Raw genomic sequence first — 19,794 nt, 5'->3', positions numbered from 1 at the left:
AAGACAGAAAAAGATATTCTATGGAAATAGGAACCAAAAGAGAGCAGAGGTGGCCGTACTAATAGGACAGAATAGACTTTAGGTCAAAAACTGTCACAAAAGCCAAAAAAGGGCATTATATAATGAAAAAAAGGTCAGCTCACCAGGAAGATCTTACACGTACATATAAACCCAACATCAAAGCACCCAAATATATGAAGCAAACATTAAAAAACTGACAGGAGAAAAAGACAGCAACACAATAATAGTAACAGATTTCAATACTTCCATTTCAATAATGGACAGAACAACCAGACAGAAGATCAATAAAGAAATAGAGGACCTGAACAACACTGTAAACCAAATGTACCTGTCAGATACATACAAAATATTCCACATAATAGCATCAGAATACACATTCTTCTCAGGCACACACATAACATTCTTCAGAAGAGATCAGTTAGTGTACAAAAGAAGTCTCAACAAATTTAAAAAGATTGAAACCATATCAAGTATCTTTTCCAATCACAACAGAATGAAACTGGAAAAAAAAAACTGGAAAATTCACAAGCAAGTAGAAATTAAGCAATACACTTTGAACCATCAAGGAGTCAAAGAAGAAACTGAAAAGGAAATTAGAAAATATCATAAGACAAACAAAAATGAAAATACAACATACCAAAACTTATGGGATGCACCAAAACCAGTACTAAGAGGGGAGTTTACTCTGCTACCAGTGCAAGAGATGCAAGAGACCCAGCTTCAGCCCCTGGGTCAGGAAGACCTCCTGGAGTAGGAAGTGCGAGAGTGTTTAATGATAAACACTTACATTTAAAAAGAAAAGTGAAAGTAATAGTGGCTGAGTTTTGTCTGACTCTCTGTGACCCCATGAACTGTACTCCGCCAGGGTCCTCTGTTCACGGAATTCTCCAGGCAAGAATACTGGAGTGGGTAGCCATTCCCTTCTCCAAGGATTAAAAAGAAGAAAAATCTCAAATAAATAACATGTTCTATCTCAAGAAACTGGAAAAGAAAACAAACTAAGCCCAAAGTTAGCGGAAGAAAGGAAAGAATAAATGTTAGAGCAGAAATAAATGAAACCAGGAACGAAAGATTTTTAAAAATCAATGAACCAATTTTTTTGAAAAGATCAACACTGACAAACGTTTAATTAGACTGAGAAAAAAAGATAAAATAATCAAATTAGAAATCAAAGAGGAAAAAAAATAGATATATGTATAACTGAATTACTTTGCTGTACATCTGAAACTAACATTGTTAATCAACTATACTCCAAAAATAATTTTTTTTAAATAGTTAATCAATCAAAGAGGAGACATCACAGAAATAAAAACTTATTATAAGGGACTGTGTGTGTGTGTGCTCAGTCGTGTCCCACTCTGCAATCCCATGGACTGTAGCCCACCAGACTCCCCTGTCCACGTAATTCTCCAGGCAAGAATACTGGAGTGGGTTGCCATTTCCTTCTCCAGGAGTCTTCCTGACCCAGGGACTGAACCTGGGTCTCCTGCACTGGTAGGCAGTCTTTACCACTGAGCCACCTGGGAAGTCCCCATAAGGGGCTACTACTATGAACAACTACATGCCAACAAATTGGATAACCTAGAAGAAATGGTAAATTCCCAGAAACACTCATCTACTAAAACTGAATCATAAAGAAATAGAAAATATGAACAGCCTATAATTAGTACAGAATTGAAACAGCAGTCAAAACCTCCCCCTAAAAGTAAAGCTCAGACACAGATGGCTTCACTTAAGAATTCTACCATTTAAAGAATTAGCAGCAATCCTTCTCAAACTCTTCCAAAAACTGAAGATGAGGGAAGACTTCCAAAATCACTTTATGAGGCCAGCATTACTCTTATACCAAAGCCAAAGATACTACAAGAAAACTAGAAGCCAAAAAAATCCTCAACAAAATACTAGCAAACCAAATTAAATAGCAGGTTAAAAGGATCATACACCATTATCAAGTGGGATTTATCCCTGGGAAGCAAGAATAGTTCAACAAATGAAAATCAATCAATATGATATACCATATTAACAGGACAAAGAATGAATATCATATGATCATCTCAGTAGATGCAGAAAAAGCATTTTACAAAACTCAATATCTTTTCATAGTAAGAAATCACTTAATAAACTAGGAGTTGAAGGAAATTACCTCAGCATAATAAAGGCCACAAATGAAAAGCCCATGACTAATATATTCAATGGGAAAAAAACTAAGTTTTTCCTCTAATGTTAGAAACAAAGCAAGAATGTCCACTCTTAACACTTCTATTCAGCACAGTACTAGAACTCCTAACCAGAGCAATCAGGCAAGAAAAAGAAATAAAAGGCATCCAAATCAGAAAGCAAAGAGATACACTGTGTCTGTTTGTAGATGTTATGACCTTACATGTAGAAAACTCTAAACATTACATTCACACACATACACACACAAACTTAGAATAAATGAATTCAGCAAAGTTGCAGGATACAAAAGCAACATACAAAATCAGCTGCATTTCCATATACAATTAACAACCCAAAAATAAAACTGATAAAAAATAATTTCATTTACAACATCATAAAAAAACTTTAGGAATAAATTTAACTAAGAGGCAAAAGACTTGTACACTGAAATCTACAAAGCATTATTGCAGGAAGAAACTAAAGAGACTCAAATAAATAGAAACACACCCCATGTTCATAGAGTAGAAGGTTTAATATTGTTAAGATGCCCATACCGTCCAAGTGACCTACGGATTTAATGCAAAATCCCAATGACCTTTTTTGCAGAAATTTTTTTTAAAAAGCAGTCATAAAGTTTGTATGGACTCTCAAAGGCCTTTGAATAGCCAAAACAATCTTGAGAAAGAAAAACAAAGTTGAAGGCTCCATACCTCTTGACATCAAAACATATAAAAAGCTTTGGTAATCAAAACAGTATGGTACTGGTATAAAACCCAACAGACCAACAGAACAAAATATAAAGCTCCCAACTAAACTGATACATATATGGTCAAATGATCCTCTTTAAGGGTGCCAAGATAATACAATGGGAAAAGAATTGTCTCTTTAACAAATTGTGTGGAGAAAACTGGATATCCATAGGAAAGGAATTGATCCTTGTCCAAGCAAAAAGAAAGCTCCTTGTTGGATCCTTATCCTACACCATATAGGAAATCAACTAAAAACGAATGAAAGACCTAAACACAAGACCCTGAAACTATAAAACTCCTGGAAGAAAATATAGGGGAAAAGCTTCATGACATTGGTCTCGGTAATAATTTCTTGCGTGTGACACCAAAAAGACAGAAAATAAAAGTGAAAACAGACAAGTGAGACCACATCACACTAAAAAGCTTCTGTACAACAAAACAAACAATCACCAGAGTGAAAAGGTTAATATATGGAACGGGAGAAAATATTTGCAATCTTACATGTGATGAGGAGTTTTATATCCAAAACATGTAAGGAACTCCTCCAACTTGATAGCAAAAAACAAACTAGTAATCAAATTTAAAAACGGGCAACATACTTCAATAGATACTTCTTCAAACAAGATATATAAATGGACAACAGGTATATAAAAGGGACCCAACATCATTAAATAACCAGGGAGAGCCAAATCAAAGCCACAATAAGATCACTTTACACTTGTTAGGATGGCCATTACCAAAACAAAAAAAATAGCAGATGACAAAAACCCACACACAAAACACACGAAAAACAACAAATGTGGAGAAGTTAGAACCCCTGTGCATTGTTGGTGGATTGTAAAATACAAAACAGAAGTTCTCAAAATTAAAAAAAAAAACAAAAAACAAAACTACCATATGATCCAGCAATCTTACTTTGTGTATTTATTGAAAACAATTGAAAATGGGGCCTCAGGTCTATGCACTCCCACATCCATTACAGCATATTCACAATAGAGGTGATCACAACCTAAATGTCCATCATCTGATGAACGGATTTTAAAAGCGTGGCATATACTTACAATGGAATATTATTCAGCCTTAAGAAGAAAGGAAATTCAGACACATGCTATGACACGGATGAGCCTTAAGGACATAATGTTGAGTGAACCAGGCCAATCACAAAAATACAAACACCGTATGATTCCACTTATGTGAGGCATCTCAGTTAGTAATAGGAAGGAGAATGGTGGTTACCAGGGGCACCAGGGAGAGGAAAACAGGGTGTTTCTGCTCAATGGTTACAGAATTTTAGTCATTCAAGATGAACACGTTCTAGAGACCTGTTGTACAACAACGTGCAATAGTTAACAATACTGCACACTTCGATTTTTGATAAAAGATTTTAAATGTTAAGTTTTTAACTGTGATTTTAAAAACTGCAACACCTTTGAATTCAGAAAGTCTTTATCTGAATGACTCCTATGTAGTTAGACCTTGTCAGTGCTGTAGAAAATACAGGAGAATATAAAAACCCAATTTATAATGAACTATAACCCACTGACAGCTCCAAAGGTTTATAGTTTACAGCACTTTCAAATTCACAGTCTCATTTATCAAAACAACCTTTGGGAGATATATATCATTATTCCCATTTCATAGTTGAGATTACTTGGATTTAGAGTCATTGCCTGAAGTCACCCAACTGGTAAGAGACAGAAGTAGGATTTTTTTTTTTTAATAATAGACTTATTGACATATAATTCACACACATAAAATGACAATTCACTGATGTTTCATTCAGCGATATCCAGAATTGTGCAACTATCTAATTCCAGAGCATTCTTATCAATTCAAAAAAAACTATGAGCAATCACTCCCTTTTCTCCTCCTCCCCCAGGCCCTGGCATCTACTTTCTTTTCCTCTGAATTTGCCTAGTCTGGACATTTCATCTAAATAGAATCTACAGCATGTGGCCTTTTGTGTCTGGCTTCTTTCACTCCGCATAATGTTTTCATTCAAAGTTCATCCATGTCATGGCATGCATCAGAACTTCATTCCTTTTGGCAGCTGAATAACAAATATCCCACATTTTGTTTATCCACTTATCGGTTGAGGGACATTTGGTTTGCTTCTATTTTTTGGCTATTATAAATAATCCTGCTATGAACATTTGTGTAGAAGCTTTAGCGTGATCATTTCTCTCGAGTATATACCTAAACTTGGAAAGAATCAGAATTTGAACACGGGTCACCTCGTCCTGATCTAGTACAGCAAAAATTATTTAAAGTATTCTAATGGTATCAGAGGAGAGAGGCATCGAGGCCCCAGCATGGAACTAGGGACTGGGTACCCAAATGCTGGTCACTGCTCTGCCACTCACAAACTGTGTGTTAAGCCACTCCAGACATTCAGCGATTAGAGAAGAATAATCTATGCGGTCATTTCCAACTCTATAATTCTATGGTGGTTGACATCCAACTAAATTTTTTTTTAAGCAGAAGTTGTGTTACCACTGGGATTTTTGACCAAACTTCCAAACTGACGGAAAATAAAACTCCACAAGATCTACTGATATGAAAATTCAAAATCTGTTGGAATAAAGCCCATGAGAAAGGCACATTTTTCTCCTTCCAGTCTGCTTCCTCATCTCTCCTTGTGGATAATGAAGGCTCAACCAATGCAATCATTCAAGCTTGGAAAAGAGCCAACACAAAGAGAGGAAGGGCCTGGGGCTCCAGTGGGGACAGGCCCGCTCAGTGTTGTCATTTGCTAAACCTACACATTCTCGAGGACACAGAAACACCCAGTGAGCAGCAGCCCAGGCCAGCTGGCTCTCTCTGGAGAGCATTCACTGTCACTGGCCTTGGGCTAAAGTTGCCGTAAAGCACTTTTCCTCGGAAGCACTGGTGTTTCCATGGGATGCAGCCAGGAGGCTCAGACGGAGGAAATCGGCAACAATATTTCTCGATTCATCCCATCCCATGTTCTTCAGAAGGAATCCAGCCAAAATAATTCTTCATATAGAGTGAGAGATTGGGTAAATATTTGCTTTAGTTGGGTTTATTAGAAATAAAAAGAACACCAAGAGAAAAAATAGCTCAGCTTCAGACTGAATCCTATTTCTAACCTACACCAAACATTTCACTTCATCCATTTTCCATTGGGAGCTTCCACAAATTGAAAGTGATACTGGTTTCATCAAGTTTTTGCTTATTATGGTGGGTGGGTGGGGGTGGGGGTGGGAAGTGACTTCCATAAGCTAAATAAAGAAATCAGTCTCATTACTTTTTAAGTGACCCTTGAACTTCTTATAAGCATACCTTGCCAAAAAATCTACCTTGAAGGCAAAATCTACTCAAAGTGCTCTCTTTGCCCTATGTAGGATTCTTCCACAAGGAGGAACTCAGCAAATATAATGTAAGTTTAATTCAACCAAACAGAATCATGCCCAACAGGAACCCAAACTTTCGTCCCTGTTGAAAAGACAGCACTCAGATGGGCTCTGAGGTAACAGTCTGGCTCCCTGTGGTCCAGGACAGGTTCGCTTCCCACCTGCTCCTCTCTCCTCTTCAGTATGCCTCCACACCCTTCCTTATCAGTCCTTTCTACCTGAATCGATTTTGCCCATTTCCTCTCTATATGACCTCATCTTTCTATTTTAGTCTCAAAAGTTCTAGTTCTCCACCCAGGCAGTTTTTCTAAAGTCAACAACTAGCCCGAATTCCATCCAGCACTTACCTTCTCTCCTGACCCCTCCCCATTCCCAGAAGGGAAAGGGGGCCACATCTTGTCCACGGCGCTGTCCAAGGCCCAGGGAGGGATGAGAAAGCTCAGAGTCGAGAGATCTAGAACGTGTCTTCTTTTAATCATCTGCTACTTCTCCCCATCTACTTCAAGGCATTGGAATCCAAAAGTATTCAAGTAATAACACCTATTTAATCTCAGTATTTTTTTCCCTGACTTGCAAATGGAATAGGATCTAAATCCACGTCTCCAAGAGGGTCCAACTTGTACCACTCCAGAGCCCTTTTAAGGGCAACATCTCAGCACCTCAGTGAAGGAGAGAGAAGCCTGGTATGCTGCAGTCCGTGGGGTCGCAGAGTCGGACATGACTGAGCAACTGAACAACAAAAAGTAATCGCTTTACAAAGTTGTGTTAGTTCTGCTGTACAACAAAGTGTACGGCTACACGTAAATATGTGACTCAGCTATACATATGCTCCGTCCCTCCTGAATCCCCCTCCTATCCCTCCCCTCTGCCCTCTAGGTCATCACAGAGCACCATGCTGGGCTCCCTGTGCTATTAGCTTCCCACTAGCTATCCATTTCACACATGGTAGTGTATATATGTCAACCCTACTCTCCCGATTCATCCCACTCTCCCCCACTTCCCACCATGCCCACATATCTACTCTCTATTCCTGTCCTAGTAGAAAAATGATACAACATCTCATTTAAACTTTACAACAATCCCAAAATGACCAAAGCACTGGACAGCCTTCTCCAAAGTCAAGATCTGGTTAGTGGAGAGCTGGGAATCCCGGACTCTGTGAACCAAGTCCCAGCTGCCTTCCTCTGAAGCAAAGATTCCCCTGGTTTGACTGCCTGGCTTTCTCCTCAGCATTCCATCCCACCCCACATGCCCTAATCCTTTCAGAGATCTGTTTTTCAGTCAATCTGGATTATCCTGAAACTCCTAGAAGACAATTTCAACCAAACTTCAGCAAACAGGGTAAGACACCAAGACTCCATACGAGGCACAGATAGAAAAGGAAAATGTATCATGGTGAAAATTTCTAGAAGTCAGTCTCTGAGGTTTAAAGGTTTCCAGGGGAGCATGTTTGCTTCCTGCCTCTTAAGACTATTAGGGAACTATTAAGACTATTCTTTTCAGTTGCTTATTTTCAAAGCAGCATCAGAGTCCAGTGAACTTAAGAACAAATTAAAAGCCAATGCACATGCTTACTCACACTGGGAACAACAAGGCTGTAGGTAGGACAGTGGTTTTCAACCTCTTACCTCAACACATGGGGCAGCTGGCACTCAGAAGCCCAGCACATTCCCTTGGCTGTACCAAGCATTTAACCACTTCTCAAAATGTCTAGGGAGGCCCTAAAATTATTAATTATCAGCACCATTATAAGTGTTAGGTCAGCAAAGGAGGGCCTCAGGCCACAACAAACATGAAAAAAGCTGTATTTACATACAGTTCTTGTACCCAACCCCCTTCTTCCACTGAAGAAAGTACACCAGGAGAAAGACAAATGTTATATGCTATCACATACCTTAAAAAGTAATACAAATGAACTCATTTACAAAACAGAAACAGACTCACAGACACAGAAAACAAACTTAGAGTTACGAAAGGGTGAGGGAGGGATAAATTGGGAGTATGGGATTAACCGATGCACACCAACATATTAAAATATAATAAATAGTCAAAAAGAATATACTGTATAGCACAGGAACTATATTCAGTATCTTGTAAAAAAACTATAATAGAAAAGAATCAAAAATATATAGAAATATATACACATATATGTGTAACTGCATTAATTTGCTATATTCCTGAAGCTAACACAATATTGTAAATCAACAATACTTCAATTAAAAAAAATAAAAATAAAGAAATCATACTGGAATTCTTATAAAAGTATTATGGAGATCAATAAAGTAAATCTCTATACTGCCCTCCCCAGTTCAAAGACACACTGAATTTAGAGTTAGGCAGAAATGGGAGGTATTCTGTTCAATTAACCGCACCAAAAACACTTATCAAGTACCTAGTAAGCCTCCTTGGTCTCATGGTCTCCTAAGGACTGTATGTAAATAATCTCATTTAATCCTCGCAACACCATGAGGAGTTGATATAATAATATAATACAAATGTATATGGGCTTCCCTGGTGGCTCAGCAGTGAAGAATCTGCTTGCAGTGCAGGAGACACAGGTTCAATCCCTGAGTCAGGAAGATCCCCTGGAGAAGAAAATGGTAACCCACTGCAGTATTCTTGCCTGGAGAATTCCATGGACAGAGGAGCCTGGTGGGCCAGAGTCCAAGTGGTCACAAAGAGTCACGCATGACTTAGCGACTGCTGCTGCTGCTGCTGCTAAGTCGCTTCAGTCGTGTCCGACTCTGTGCGACCCCATAGACAGCAGCCCACCAGGCTCCCCCGTCCCTGGGATTCTCCAGGCAAGAACACTGGAGTGGGTTGCCATTTCCTTCTCCAATGCATGAAAGTGAAAAGTGAAAGTGAAGTTGCTCAGTCGTGTCCGGCTCTTAGCAACCCCATGGACTGCAGCCCACCAGGCTCCTCCGTCCATGGGATTTTCCAGGCAAGAGTACTGGAGTGGGGTGCCACTGCCTTCTCCAGAGTTAGCGACTAAACCACCACGAAATTACACATGTATATATATAATATTACCATTTTTTTAGAAAAGGAAAACAAGGCTCAGAGAGGTTAAGCTACTTGCCTGAAGTCACCCAGCCAGGAAAAGGCAGACCTGAACTGTGACCTGGGCTGTCTGATTCCAAAGTCCATGCCGGATAGCTTCTACCAGCCTAGAGATCAAGGGCTTGCCAGTGTCACCCTTCACGAAGGAGACAGTTCCAGGTCAGGAGCTACCACTTCCTGGAGCCTGGAACTCTCTGAACTGAAGGATGCTGTTCTTACCTGAGAAGAGCCTGTTTCTCCACAAAGTGCATCCCAAGCGACTGCCCGGGGACATCGGGCTGTGGGAAAGACAAACTCTGAGACAGCTGTTCTAAACAAAAACAGCTGAGGAGCAATTTGGGTCAAATCTGAGAGCAGCTTTCACAACTCACTCTGCTCTACTTCCGGTCCCTTTTTGACTGCCTCAATTGAATATCCCACTCTTGGTGATAAAAACTGTTCAGACTTGCTGCCCAACACATACACTGAGGTCCACCCTCTCCTCTGGTGACCATCATGGTACACTAAGTCCCCGCATTCATCCCTCCTCTCATGCCAGCCCCAACCCCTCTAGTCTCAAGGGTCTACTTCTATGTTCTTGCCTGTTTTCTGTTGCTTTTCTTCAGAAACTGCTGAAGTCAAGTGTAAACACAAACTTCTACCTTTCACCGCAGATGGTCAAACAAAAATCAGATTAGCGGCACTTGGTTACTGAATCAGCATTCCAGGGGGTATGCAGCTGTACCCTCTGTCGCCATGTCAGTGGGTCACCTGTGAAGACCACCACCCTCTAGGACTCTCTCTAGGGTCTGGCTTCTCTGTCTCTGCCAGGTGCTGAAGAGGTATCCAGCAGAGCTCAGGGAAGCGACGCTAGCACCTAGCAGCAGCCTCCTGCGCTCAACCCCCCCTAAGCTGTCCTAGTCAGGCTGACTCCTACTCAAGCCCCACGAACACATCAGGACCCTAAGCAATGCCCTCGCCTCTGCAGGGGGTTGAATCCAGTCCTCTATGCCAGTGACTTCTTTGCTCTACAGCAATGCTGCATAATCAAGAGAAAGAATGTCTTCATGTCAATTTCTGTGTGGTTTCATTGGCTGCCTCCCAAATAAGGAATTCTTCCATTTTCCACAATGCCTGACTCCCCAGCTGCAATAATGGAACCAGGCTGGAGCTGTGTTTGAAATAAAACAATCTCCCTCTTGTTTTGTGTGGCTGGAGGTCTGCAATCTAGTTACCCTCTTTGCACTGGGGATTTACATCCCAGAAACAAAGCCAAAATCAGGGACAACCCAGGGTGCAAAATGCATCTATGAAGAATCTCTTTAAAAGTGTTTAAGAAAGAATTTAACAGAATTAAATTCTGTCCTTAGAAGAATTTTCTATGAAAGTGTTTACACTCTCAGCTTAAGTCACAGGAAAGGTGTCCACTGCATGTACTGAATATATTACTAGTAAGTATGTTCTACAGCCCATAATATTTAATCATAAACACATGCAGCATTTAGTTCAGCTATTTGACAGGAAATACCATTTGTAAAATATTAAACTGCAGCAATATGTATCTGTGTCTTTCAATATTATCCATGCTGGTTCCCTTTCTACATGTGGATGGTGGTTGTACGGTTAAAACCTAAAAACCTGGGACCCACAACCCAAGACTCAGTCACTCTGTACAAGCAGTTCTCAACTAGAGGGATTTAGTTTTCCAAGGCACATGTGGCATTCTCTGAAGACATCTTTGGTCTTTACAACTAGGGAATGGGCAGGGGCTGCTGTCATTTAGTGAGGAGACACTAAGTAAAGAATTATCCAGTCCAACGTATCAATAGCACCAAGGATGAGAAATCCTGCCCTGTACTGAGGTCAGTGAGCTGAGTGTGGTGAGCAGGGTATCTACTCTCCCACATATGTCTACCTTATGGACAGTCAATCGGGGGCTTCAGTTCGAGGATCTGCCTGAGGAGGCACAACTAGAAAACAGTGCTGTCAGAATTGAACCCTGTATTGGGCTCTAAATCTCCTGCTCTTTTGCTACATCACACTGTCTACCAGAGCAGGAATCAGGATGAGAGAGAGGGATTTACAACAGCCAAGACACTGAAGCAACCTAAGTATCTACTGGCAGATAAATAGATAAAGATACGGTACATACACACGATGCAGTATTACTCAGCCTAAAAAAAGAAACGCCATGCCATTTGCAGCAACATGGATGGACCTGCTGCTGCTGCTGCTAAGTCACTTCAGTCGTGTCCGACTCTGTGCGACCCCAGAGACGGCAGCCCATTAGGCTCCCCCATGCCTGGGATTCTCCAGGCAAGAACACTGCAGCGGGTTGCCATTTCCTTCTCCAATGCTTGAAAGTGAAAAGTGAAAGTGAAGTCGCTCAGTCATGTCCGACTCTTAGTGACCCCATGGACTGCAGCCTACCAGGCTCCTCCGTCCATGGGATTTTCCAGGCAAGAGTACTGGAGTGGGGTGCCATTGCCTTCTCCGATCATATGACATCACTTATATGTATAATCTAAAAAATGACACAAATGAATTTATTTACAAAACAGAAATAGACTTACAGACATAGAAAACAAACTTACAGTTATCAAAGGGAGAATGGGGGAGAAAAGGACAAATTAGGAGTTTGAGAGTAGAAGATACAAACTACTATATATAAAATAAACAACAAGGCTCTACTTTATAGCACAGGGAACTATATTCAATATCTTTCAATAAACTATAACAACAAAGAAAAATAAATAACAGTGATATACACTCATTTCAAAAAATAAAACAATACAAAAATGCATAAAGAAAAGTTAACCCTTTTCCATTTATTTCCACTCCACTATTGTAATTCAGTGAAAAGCATAATACGTATTTTTCCACACTGTTTCCATGTTCATACAAATATAAACACACATATATATACACATATGGAAGTTTCATTTAAAAACCATACTATACATGCTTGCTTTTTAAAATATCTGCTTAGTAGCATATTGTGGGAAATTCCCTAGCAGTCGGTTAGGACTCTATGCTTTTACTGTCCAAGGCCCAGGTTTGATCCCTGGTTTGAGAACCAAGATCCCACAAGATGTGCAGTACAGTAAAAACAAAACAAAACATATTCCTCTAGTTCAATAAATATAGATCTAACTTAAAAAAAAGAAAACAGGAGAGAGGGCGATAAAGGGATATTTTCAAAGAAGTCTTGACAGGACTTGGACAGCAAATGTGACCTAGAGAACAGGGGAATGGGGAAGTCTGACACTGAGAAGTAGACACAGGAAAGGCCAGAAGAGGAGCCGAGCTGCACACATTGGTGAGGCCTGAGGCAGATCCAAAAGGAAACACCAAGCAAGGAGCTAGAAACCCGGACAGTTCCTGGAGAGAAAACAGGCGCCAGACGTGTAGAATTGAGGGTCTTTCTTGGATAGACGAGAGCTGAACGCAGGAGAGAAAAGGAGAGGCCACGGGGTGCCCGAGGCTGAGGACTGGGTCACCTTATTGGAAGAAGAAAATAAAAGGAAAAAGGAAGATACACCCAAAAGGCAAAAAAGCAGGAGGTGCAGGGACCCTGAAGGCAGAAAGTGTGTGCTCATGGGTCCCTTGAAAAGCTGCAGGAGGCAGGACAATAGAGACAGACAATCTCTGCGTTTGGTGACTAGATCAAGGGTGACGGGGTGGGCTGAGGCCAGGCTGCCAGTTCGGAAGCAAAGGGAGCATGAATGCTGGGGGCCATGGGCAGAGGCTGGGCTCTCTCTTGGCCACCTTCCCCATCTCAGTTCCTGGGTTTCTGCGAGCTGTGTTGTTTCCCTGGTGGACTGATTCCTGGCAGCCTGCCTCTTCATACCCTACCTACCTCCTGGGCTCAGGAGCACAAAAAGGCCCAGGGCCTCCCACTCTCGGAAAAATCCAGCCCACCCCTGGCCATGGGGAGGCGGCAGACAAGTGAGTCTTCGAGCCTCTGAGAGCCTGCAAACAAGGCCTGCTTTCAGGGCTGCCTTCTGGTATTTATATGGCCGTGGGTTCCCCAGTGGGGAGAGCCAGGCTTATGAGCAAGGGTATTATCTCCATAGGGGCCACCAGGGCACGGCTGGGTGTGGGACCCCATGGTTATTAGATGGCCCCTCCTGGGTTTGGATTCTGAGTTCTGAAAAAGACGTGGGCTAAAGTTAGCTGCAGGGGGCCTGGCTCAGATCACACATCTTAAACATGCAAATCTCCTCCTTCCCCTCTTCCCTGCAGGCTCAGTGGACCTCCTGAATATAAGCAGAAAGTCCTGGAAGTTTAAAGAGCTACAAAGAGGATCTCTCTCTGGAATTCAGTATTTAGTGGTGGAAAAACCAAAGTCAACCACTTTGCTATGACACTAGGTCAAGTAATTTATCTTAATTACCATGTAATTGCTTTTTTAGTGTTTTGAAAGGAGGCAGGAGCTAAATTGCCCAGAAAGGCTATTTAATAGTTTTAAATGTGATTCCTCCCCACACTCATCTCACTGCATTCAGACTGGAATCATCTTTATGAGAAGTAAAGAACCATCATCTACCAAAACCGATGCAGGACCTTGATCCTTGGATGCTGGGCTTTGAGGAGCATCTGCCAAATGTTCTGGTACAAATTCTCATCCCACACATCCCCTGCTCATTCATTCAGCTAAGAGGTTAATGCGCCTTCTGAGTGCTGGATCTTGGGAGAAGCACCCTGCATACCACAGGTTAAGACCTGAGTCCCTGGTCATCTGATTGGGAAAGAAAGATTTAGTAGTTAAGAGAGACTGTAAATCCCAGTCCTGCCACTGACTTCTGTGTGACCTTGAGCCTCAGTGACATTGATCATCAGCTCCCCTAGGTCTAAAATAGGGATAATAACAGTTAACTTTTAGGGTTTGTTAGGGGTTAAACTGTATTCACCCCAAATTCATTCCTAAACCCCAGGACCTCCAAATGTGACTGTATTTGGAGACAGGGCCTTTACAAAAGTGACTAAGTTAAAGTTAGGGTTAAACCCTGGGGCGATCTGAATAGTGTCCTTTAAAGGAAAAATTAGGACTTGGACTACCCAGGTGATCCAGTGGTTGGGAAACTGCCTGCTAATGCAGGGGACATGGTTCGATCACTGGTCCAGGAAGATTCCGCATGCCTTGGGGCAATTAAGCCTGTGAGCCACAGCTACTGAGCCCACATGGCCTAGTGCCCCTGTTCTGAAATCAAAGAGGCCACTGCAACAAGAAGCCCACGTACCGCAACTGCAGAGTAGCCCCTGATCCAGCACAGCTAAAAGTAAACAAGCAAAATTTTTTAAAGATTTTTTTGAAGGAAAGATTAGGATACATGACACCAGAAATTCAAACACACAAAGAAAAAGTCACGTGAGGACACAGAGAGACAGTAACCATCCACAAGCCAAGGAGAGGAGCCTCAGACGAAACCCAACCTGCAGAGCCCTTGACCTTTGACTTCCAACCTCTGGAACTATGGGAAATACCTTTCTGTTGTTGGTGCCACCCAATTGTATAGTATTCTGTTATGGCAGGTGGAACAAACCAAGACAGGGTTCTTGCACATGCTAAATAAAGTAACATCTCTAAAATGGTAGGTGCATGGGGGAAAAAATGTAAGTAGAGGCTGTTATTACTACAGATTCCTGCTTCTAATGTAACCTGTGGTGACTCCTCACAACAGACCACCCCGCCATGTTCTCTGTCTCTTGTCTGTACAAAGGCTATACTCTCCCAGGCCTCCCCAGAGTCACAAAAGACTGGTTCAAGATTAATGACTGAGAAAATGTGAATATGTACTGATGAATATAGCAGTTGGGCCAGGAGAACTGGTAACATTTTAAACAGTAAAGCAGTCACATGGCAGTCACAGAATCTCTAGTTCCTCCCTGAAGTACCTAGATAACTGTACCTGAGGCACACTTCCTGAGTTGTTTTACAGATGCTAAAACTCCTACCAAATGGAAGAAGTAACTACTTGATGACCATGAGTACATGGTCCCCAGAGAGCCCCTACTAGAGCCTGAGGATTGATAATGGGAACCCCTGTGAACTGTCCTAATACTTCACCCCACCCACCAAAGAGAGAACTGTACAAGAGCTGATCACACATCTTATGACTTCCTCCCCTCACCCTGCAATTTAAAAATGCTTCCCTGAAACCCACCAGGGCGTTCAGGCCTTTAGCGCATGAGCCACCCTGTTCTCGCTGTATGGCCCTTTCAATTAACCTTTCTCCACTCCAGATTCTAATGTTTCGGTTTATTTGGCTTCACCGTGCATTCGGCACATAAACTTGGGTTCAACAACACTAAGGCGCTTATAACCTGGAAGGAAAGACCAGAGAAAGCCACTTCAAGTAACAGGCAGCATCTGTTCATCCTCCTGCACTAACGTGGACCAGGAGGTTCGGAGAAGTCTTAGCTCAGGGGCAAGAGGCTTCCCTCGGAGGGGGCATCTGCTTAGGCAGAGATGTGGGGTGGCAGATCAGACAGCGGTGATCATACCCTCTGCCCACGTGTCTGTGTATTTGAGTCCCATGCCAGCTGACACCAGCAAAAGAGAATTTCTCCCGCCTGACTGCATTCACTCCACCAGGCAGACAGAAAATCCAGTTACACACACCCCTGATCATCACTATGGCAGGTCTCCTCTCTGGCCACCCAAACTGGGCCACAAGCCATTGAGATGACCTCAGAGGTGATCAGGGCTGTGTGTGTTCTCCAAATCAAACGCATTTTGGTTTATCCATGGCTAGTCTGCGGCTGTTACTGACCACGAAGCTCACCTGGCAAAGCCCACATCAGTGGGAATACAGAGGCAGGAAGAACTGACTGACAGAGGGCAAAGTATGATTGCTTCAACTCTCGCAACTGCTGGGAATTCCTTAAATGTACATGTGTATAAATATACAAAACTTAAGCAATTCTAAGAATAGGAGAAGATTTTTAAAAATCATTTAGTAAGGTCCTGTTTACAAACCAAACATAGAAGATCACCAATTACCTTGGCTCTTAGTCTCAAACGCAGATATCACACACAAAAATAGTATTTGTGTCTCTAAGTCCACAGGGAGTACATGCAAAATATTCGTGAATCTTAGCACATTATAAAGACCATTAAATGCTTAATGAAGAATTTTGCACCTTGAGCAAAGCATGATCAGAAATGTGTAAGTGGCTGTGAACAAATGGATTTACCAACTGACACTTTAAGCAATGGGAGTTGGCTTATATCTAAACCTAAGGATCTCTAACCTAAGGCAGTTGAGCTTCTAGCAGAAGCTTCATTCTGACTTTGAGTCTTCATTTAAATAAGTAACTTATTTAACTTATATGCAGAGTACATCATGTGAAATGCTGGACTGGATGAAGCACAAGCTGGAATCAAGATTGCTGGGAGAAATATCAATAACCTCAGATATGCAGATGATATCATCTTTATGGCAGAAACTGGAGAAGAACTAAAGAGCCTCTTGATGAAAGTGAAACAGGAGAGTGAAAAAGTTGGCTTAATACTCAACATTCAGAAATCTAAGATCACGGCATCTGGTCCCATTACTTTATGGCAAATAGATGGGAAAACAATGAAAACAGTGACAGACTTTATTTGGGTGGGGGCTCCAAAATCACTGCAGATAGTGACTGCAGCCATGAAATTAAAAGACACTTGCTCTTTGGAAGAAAAGTTATGACCAACCTAGATAGCATGTTAGAAAGCAGAGATATTACTTTGTCAACAATGGTCCATCTAGTCAAAGCTATGGTTTTTCCAGTAGTTATGTATGGATGTGAGAGTTGGACAATAAAGAAAGCTGAGTGCTGAAGAACTGATGCTTTTGAACTGTGGTGCTGAAGAACACCCTTGAGAGTCCCTTGGACAGCAAGGAGACCCAACCAGTCCATTCTAAAGGAAATTAGTCTTGAACATTCACTGGAAGCACTGATGCTGAAGCTGAAACTCCAATACTTTAGCCATCTGATGTGAAGAATTGACTCATTAGAAAAGACCCTGATGCTGGGAAAGATTAAAGGTGGGAAGAGAAGGAGACGACAGAGGATGAGATGGTTGGATGGCATCGCCAACTCAAAGGACATGAGTTTGTGTAAACTCCGGGAGTTGGTGATGGACAGGGAGGCCTGGCATGCTGCAGTCCATGGGGTTGCAAAGAGTTGAACATGACTAAGTGACTGAACTGAACTTCCAGCCTCCTCACAAAGTGTCCCAGGTGTCCCTGCATAGACCTGCCCGGTGAAGTCCACATGCTCCAGTCAGAACCAGCCAGCAAGGGGCTCACCCAGCCTCTATGATGCTGGTTCTCCAATGGATATCACCACCTCTGTTCTCCTGCTATACCCACCTCTCCACCAGACCTTTGTACTACTGCTCACAGTCCCCACAGCTGCTTGCCCAGCCTGGGAGCCAGGAGGCTACTGTTTGGGAGGCTCTGTTCAAGCTCTGCTCTTCTCTGCTCTGTAAGTTAAAACAAGTCACTGCTAGCAAGTGGTTTCCAAGGGCCCTTTAAACTCTTAACAATCTACAAAGATGAATTCTCCTAAAAAGAGGTCCGCAGAGAAGTATGTGCCTCTCTACCAAGTATGTGTCTTCCTACCAAATTGTCTTAGGACTCCTGAAACCACACTTCAGGCTGGAAGTTTTCCAAAAATGGCCACAACAATGTCTCCCATCTAATGTCCTTCTGAAAGGTCACTCTGTCCCTCCCCCACTGGAAGGAGGGTTCCCTCCCCTCTCCCTGAATCTGGGTGGGTCTTTCACTCCTCTAACCAATTCCTTGTGGCAGAAGTGACACTATGACAATTCTGGGCCTGAGCTGACCCAGAGGCTGCCATTTCCTGCTTGTTGGAGCCCTGAGGCACCACATAAGAATCCCAGGCTATGGAGGAGCCACACTGAGGCGCCATCTTAGACATCAGCCACTCGGGTTTTCAGTGATTCCAGTCCCAGTCACCATCTGGCCACAACAACACGACAGATTCTAACCAAACACCACCCAGCTGAGCCCAGTCAACCCACAAACCAGAAGAGAGAACACTAACCTGGGGTTTTAAGCCTTTATTTTTTTTTATGTGGTAAGATACATACAGACATAAAATTAGCCCTTTTAATCATTTTTAAGTGTATAGTTCTATGGCATTAACTATATCCTCATTGCTGAGCAACCACCATCCATCTACAGAATCTTTTCATCTTCACAAACTGAAACTCTGTACCCATTAAACACTAACTCCCCATCCCCCCACCCCAGCCCCTGGCAACCACCATACTTTCTGCTTCTATGATTCTGATAACTCTATGTACCTAATACAGTGGAATCATACAATATTTGTCCTTGTGTCACGAAAGGTTTATTTCACTTAGCCTTATGCCTTCAAGGTTAACTCATGTTGAAGCATGTGCCAGAATTTCCTTTCAAAGGCTGAAAAACATTCCATTGTATATGTATACCACATTCTGTTTATCCATTCATCCATCAATGAAAACCTCTATGCTTTAGAGTGGTTTTCTGCAACTATGGATAATTGGAGCAAGGATAGTACAGCCCTAGGACAGCAGAGCAAGGCTCCCAAGGAAGATGCAGAGGCCTGAAGAATGTGGCGGAAACACAGAGCACCAGGACACTAACCCTTAGAGTAGGTGATTAGCCAGGAATCCAGACTGGCATTTCCAACAGCACTTGTCACCGTGGGCTGGGCATCTCACGGGGTCTCGGTTTTAGGTGGGAGCAATCACAGGGTAAGGACTTGGCAGGATCTTATCTGGGGCTGGGTTCCTTGCCCTGACACAGGCTGATAGGCCAAATAAATGTTTCGTGAGTGAGTGAAGAATGTACCTGACGCTGAAGCCAGGTTCTGACTCATCCCAAAGTTTCTTATAGGTTCCTGTAGGGAAAGAACTGTGCCAAGGAAGCACAGTAGAACAGCTGCTTCTAGGTAGAAAGAGGGTGAGGAGATGGGCAGGTGGGAAGATAGGACAGAAGGACCTTCTGACAGGGGGAAATTCATAGCCAGGCCCCAGGCTTCCCAGGAAGCTGAGTCTCCATCGAAGCATCCACTCTGATCTAGGTAGCCTTAGCAGGGGCTTCACCATCTGGAATCAGCCTTGCTCAGTTTGTTGTGCCCAATTTCCAGGGCTCAAGGCACCTTTACAGGGGCAGGCACAGGACTTAGAGAAGCTCAGCTCATGCTCACAATATAGGCCACAGGGGTAGGGACGGGGACGTAAGCTGTGAGCTGAGTTGCATATTCTGGCCCTGGGAGCTTGGGAGTAGGGACCTTCCTTTACTGTAGGAGGACCCAGATTGGTGGCACAGTGACCCCAGCCCACTCACCCACAACCACTTTACCAAGGAAAGCAGCCTATTTTTCCTGTAGCATTTGGCCAATCAACTAGGGCGCCTGACACTAGGTCAGGATGAACTAGAACATGAATG

General features: G+C 42.5%; 1 protein-coding gene across 1 annotated transcript in view; it reads right to left on the bottom strand.

The window, feature by feature from the left end:
* STON1 (stonin 1) overlaps window positions 1-19,794 on the bottom strand; it is a 59,078-nt gene that overhangs the window by 20,834 nt on the left and 18,450 nt on the right. The gene's annotated exons all lie outside the window — the stretch shown is intronic.

The sequence above is a fragment of the Oryx dammah genome, unplaced genomic scaffold (assembly GCF_014754425.2).
Source record: "Oryx dammah isolate SB20612 unplaced genomic scaffold, SCBI_Odam_1.1 HiC_scaffold_25, whole genome shotgun sequence".
NCBI lineage: Eukaryota > Metazoa > Chordata > Mammalia > Artiodactyla > Bovidae > Oryx > Oryx dammah.
Note: the sequence above shows the minus strand (reverse complement) of the source record. Positions and strands in the feature narration are given on the sequence as shown.